General features: G+C 44.2%; 1 non-coding gene across 1 annotated transcript; it reads left to right on the plus strand.

Annotated features, from left to right (window-relative positions):
• Positions 1–3,279: 3,279 nt before the first annotated feature.
• Positions 3,280–3,351, plus strand: trnaq-uug (transfer RNA glutamine (anticodon UUG)). The gene has a single exon. It is a non-coding gene; the product is annotated as a tRNA-Gln (tRNA).
• Positions 3,352–5,581: the final 2,230 nt, after the last annotated feature.

Below are 5,581 nucleotides of genomic sequence, written 5' to 3' on the forward strand. Positions count from 1 at the left end.
AAATTAAGAAGGTGTGCAAAGCAACCAATGTGCAACAAGCCCGTCATCTCCGCAGCGCGGACAATATTTGCTGCTGAGTTTTCTCGCTGTGTGGCTGGTTTCCACGGCTCTGGTTTGAAGAACATGGCATGCGAGGATCCAGTCGCTAATGTAGTGAGCTGTAATGGTCAGATATGAATGATGATGTCATCAGGGCTTTGACAGTAGCTAGAATTCTGTCTTTGATCTCAGGAGGACATGAAAGAAAGACAATTGAGGAAAGTAGAAGAGAGCATGGCAGCATGATGGTGCAGTGGTGAGCACTGTGGCCTCACAGCAAGAAGGTTCTGGGTTTGAGTCCAGGCTTGGGTGCAGAATCTTTCTGTGTAGAGCCTGCATGTTCTCCCCATGAATGCGTGGGTTCTCTCCGGGTACTCCGGTTCCTTCCCACCGTCCAAAGACGTGTAATTTGGGACGAGGCTGATTAGACACTCTAAATTGACCGTAGGTATGAATGGTTGTTTGTCTCTGTATGTTGGCCCTGTGATGGACTGGTGACCTGTCCAGGGTGAACCCCGCCTCTGGCCCGTAGATGCTGGGAAAGGCTCCAGACCCCTCGACCATCAATGTGGGTCTTTTGTTAATTGCATGCCACATGAAATTATTGTTGGTCAGTTTTCTAGCGACTGTCTCACAGTGGCAAGACAAGAACAAAAAATGAATAAAATGACTGTCACTGACTTAAATAAATCAAATCTACTTCAAAGTTCCTTCTGTTGTCATAAGTCAGCCATTTTAAGTGTACTTGTAGTTCCAGAACATTCCAAGAGGAGATGATATGAATCCATTTTGTTGGATGAACTCTGTTCCTCTGCTTTAATGTTGGTGAACTGAGGGGAGTTTGCCTGAACCTGCTTGGACCTGCTGGCTCCTGCTCAGTCCCTCACTCAGCCTCACTCAGCCTCAGCAGCACCGCTCCACTGAGGCCTGATTCAGGTTCCTAGCAACCAAATAGGAGGAGAGCTGAACCTTCTTGCTGGGAGGCCACAGTGCTGACCACTGCACCATTGTGTCCCCTGAAAATGCCACCACCTTGTTGGGATTTTCTGTAACAGCAAGCACACATGAACACAGCAGCTTCTTCACAGGGCTGGTGGCGCAATGGATAACGAGTCTGACTACGGATCAGAAGATTCTAGGTTCAACTCCTGGCCAGCTCGCTTTGAACTTTATACTGAGAAGATGAAGTGAGAACCACTGATCAGAGTCACTTAAGTCCTCCCAGGTTCCCTCCTTGTCTGCTGGAAACATGAACACATGAATGATCCTGCTACCTCTCATGTTAAGCTGCACTTGACGGTGACAGCAGGAGAACAAAAATCCCAGTGTGTCATCAACATTTCCTGTCAATCAATGATAGAAGCTGTTGAATTTCTGGATCAGAACAAGGAGAAAGGAGCCCCAATGAAAGAGAGATGGTTCTTGATTCTGATTTTGTTCTTCACTCCTACACCAGAGAGTGAAAGTGTGGGCTGGCTGGGAGCAACTGCCTGCTTCAGAGTGGGAGGAGCCTCAGGACTTTCCAGTGAGAGCTGCAAACTTCCACCAGCTCCCAGTGCCAGCAGGTCTTCATGATGGAGCTGAGAAGAACACAACAACACCAGAGCACTGGAGAGGAGCACAACACTTCTTTGCTTCCGTGCCTTTCTCATGTCTGTCTGTCCATCTGGAGCTGGGGGGAAGAGCTTCACATGTTTTTTCTTTTTTTAAAAAGGGAATGACATGACTTCCTCTGTATGTTAGAATATGAACTACTAAAAATGTTCATCCACAGTTTAAAGTTAGAATTAAACTGAAAATACAAAACTCTTCCCTCTTCAATCCTGTCACTCAGTGTTGTAAACTGTTTCAAACAAATTCTACTGTTCAACAGTTCAAGTGTTTCCAATGAAGCTGAATGTTCTCCTCTACTTTCCTCAATTGTGTTTCTTTCATGTCCTCCTGACATCAAAGACAGAATTCTCGGTACAAATAAAGACACCATCAAAGCCCTGATGACATCATCATCAATTCTGACTTTGATCTGTGTCTGTCCAGCCAGTCCTGAGTGGATCCAACAGTTTCCCATGGGTGACTCTGTCATGGTCTCTCTCCTGCTGTCTCCAACTCTCAGAGTGCTACTACTGGTTTCTCTCCATCGTCCCTGTTGCTAGGCAGAGCACTGGTGAGGACTGAGGCCAGTGATGTCATCACCTCCAGCTGAGACCTGCCAGGTGGTCCTGCTTCATTCAACTCTGGTGCCTCTGCCACTGTCCTGACTGGTGAGGCTGACAGCAGGTTCTCTCTCATCTAAACTCTCTGTTTACAATGGAGGCTGAAATCCTTGTGATTGGTGGTTCAATCATCAGGTCTGTTGAACTCCCAGGTGCCATCACCTGCTGTCTTCCTGGTGCCAAAGTTGTGGACATTATTGAACGTCTCCAGGACTCATCGATCTCCCCCCCCTCAGCTCACATCCTGATTATACAGGTGTGTGTGAATGACATCACGAAGAGGCAGCCAATCATACTTCATGACCAGCTTGAGTCTCTTGCTAGTTCAAATCAGAGTCTGGGTAAATTCTGTGTTTTTTCTGGCTCCATCTCTGCTCCTTCCAGAAGCAGGGAGCATTTCAGCCTCTTTCCAGTCTGCATGAATGCTGAAAGGCTTCTGTACTGTTTGGCTTTGCTGTTCCCTGCAGCTTGGACATCAGATTAGAACGAACCACACTCACTAACTCACCTGTTCTTAACCACTGAGAGCTGATTGGGTTAAACATGGAAAAATACTGACTCACTATGAGGATGTTCTCCTGCCCTGTGTGGGTGGAGCCAAGAGAGTAAAAAGACTGAGACCCAGAAATCAGGGCTTCTTCTCCTCCAGCTTAAGGTGGTTAGACTGAAGTCTCAGCTCTGACTCTGGATCTGTTCTCTGTGTGCCAACATAAATGTGATTGGACCAGAGAAGTTGATGAGGATTTTGTTAACCTGAACCATGATAGAAAATTGTTTTAGTTTATTTGACAGCTGATTGAAGACGTGGGTCAAAACTGACCGTTACCATAGAGATGGGAACATGAAGCTGACACAAGAGGAAGGTTCCAGCTCTGAAAAAGGAGTCTGCAACCATTAACAGGAATGAGCGGAAGACAATGGATGAATGGATGGATGTTTGTGAAAATTAAAACCAGACAACCACTGTAGTCCCTCCTACATGATAAGCGCCATAATTTTTCTCACTCATGTCTTTTTTTTTTAGACTGGTTCCATGGTGTAATGGTTAGCACTCTGGACTTTGAATCCAGTGATCTGAGTTCAAATCTCGGTGGAGCCTCCAGCAGGTCTCTGACGGACTTTGAAAGAGGAATTGGATTTTTCTATGGCCAACTCCTGCTACTTGGCTGTGGCTGGTTGGGAGGAGGCTCAGGCCCTAACAACGCTGCCACCACCTTCAATTAAGACCTCAGTTTTGTCCTGGTTGAGCTGGAGAAAGTTCTCTGTCACCATGACAGGTAAATGGACATCAACTGGTCCTGAGTCATCAGGAGACACGGCGATGTGAAAAGGAAAGAATCGCTGCTAGCTTGACAAAGAACTGCACAAACCAGGTTCAAGCCTGGACTTTGGACACTGGTATCTGCAACGACTCCATCAACTCCTAATCTAGCATCTCTGCTGAGGGTCCAACTATTTTACAGAACATTTGAGCATCACAACACTTAGCAGGACCTTCAAGTTGGATTCTCAGAGACTATTTCCCCAACCACTACATTGGCATCTACACTGCCCAGATAGCAGGAGTCTTTGGGCCAGATCCGTTTGAAAGCTTCCTGATCCGGCTGTGGTGCACACATGACGGTTGTGGCCCACACATGAAATACAGGTTTTAACCCGAAAGCTCCAAAATCCAAGGTGAAATGAAAATGTGTGGAACTAACTGGATTCGGTCCGAACATCCGAAGGTGCCAAATACTAAAGTAAAATCAGAACTGGACCAATCCTGGGTCTGGTGTGGTGCTGATCTGCAATCGGGATGCGGGCCGTTTTTGGGCCATCGTGCGTCTAGACACTGTTTGTGTTCAAAGTTAAAGTCCCACAATAAGAAGTAGCTGAATCTGACAGGTGAAGGTTTGGAACTACAAGATGGTGATGTTTCCTTGACTTGATGCTCTGACTGTCAGGGTGGATGACAGCTTCTTCTGCTGCTGCATCTGAGTGGCTAAGATTTGTGTCCAACCAGATCAACGTAAAGAGCTTCAACAGACAAACTGTCCAGTTTAACAACAAATACCAGTCAGTAGGGCTGAGTATCGATTCAGATTTTCCTAATCGATTTGATTCGATTTTCCGAGGTTCGATTCAATTCAATTCACGATTCAATTCGATATCCATTTATTTATTTATTTAAACCTGACCAAGTGACTGACAACACAAAAAAATGAATGAATATAAATCAAATTAAAATAAATTACAAGATAGACAATGTAAATTATGTATATGTATATATACAATGTATATTATTCAAGTATCTCCAAAGATGACACACATAAACAGGACACTCACTTAGCTACAACTGTCTCACAGCTTCTGTGCAATAACACTACAATGGTTGTGACAACTGCATCAGAACAGAATTAACAGCCATCTGTTGACTCAAATAAATGTAGGCAAATTAAAATAGCGCCAATATCTCCATTTTTTGGAACACGGTCTGTATATTTGAAACATACAATGTAAACTGAAAAACACCATCAGACAAGTGGTGACATTCCATCTTGTTTTCCAGGCATTCTGAACTTCCTGTTTGGGTTTGGTTTGTTTTTCATTCATGCAAAAAAGAAAAGTATTTACAAGTCTAAACAGCTCTGAATTACTCCTTAAAGGGTTTTCTTGACACACGAATGAAAAAGATCTTGTAAACTTCTGAACAATAATCACAAACCTAAGTCCATAAAACTTCAAGACCTGTCATCCCTTTTCTTACTTGTTGGAGACAGTAAGATTTTTCTGCATGAAAAGGAGTTGATCAACATGTTGAGGAGTAAGGCAGCTCCTTTTTGCCGTCACAACATCCCCAGTGGTGGAAAAAACCCGCTCGGACGGGACACTGGTACCAGGTACACAAAGGTACTGTTTTGCTTGGTGGGCCAATAGGGGATCCTGCTTTGCATGTGTTCTCCACCAGTTGAGAGGATTCTCAGAGAGTGGAATGGGTGTTACTTCCCTGTATATTTTGATTTCATCCTGGGCCTTTTCAAATACAGTTTTCTGTGTAACTGTGTCTTTCCGCATGTAGGCTGACCCTAGGAGAGACATCAGTGCAGAGGATTCCTTTGGTCTCTTTGGTGGAGCAACATCTTCAATGGGATCAGGCACAGCTTCTTCTTTTCCACCAAAAGCAGATGTTTGCTGTTTGAAAATAGCAAGAAAATGATCTGGAAAGTCACTTGGAACACAATTCAGAATACAACTGCTTAATATTAAAATAATGAAGACAAATTAAATTTGAGTTGAATACAGTAAAGTACAAAAACTGTAGGAAATAAGGTTTTTTTTGTGTCAAT

The sequence above is a fragment of the Aulostomus chinensis genome, chromosome 1 (assembly GCF_037954235.1).
Source record: "Aulostomus chinensis isolate RoL2024-O1b breed Wild chromosome 1, RoL_Achi_v1.0, whole genome shotgun sequence".
Classification (NCBI taxonomy): Eukaryota; Metazoa; Chordata; class Actinopteri; order Syngnathiformes; family Aulostomidae; genus Aulostomus; species Aulostomus chinensis.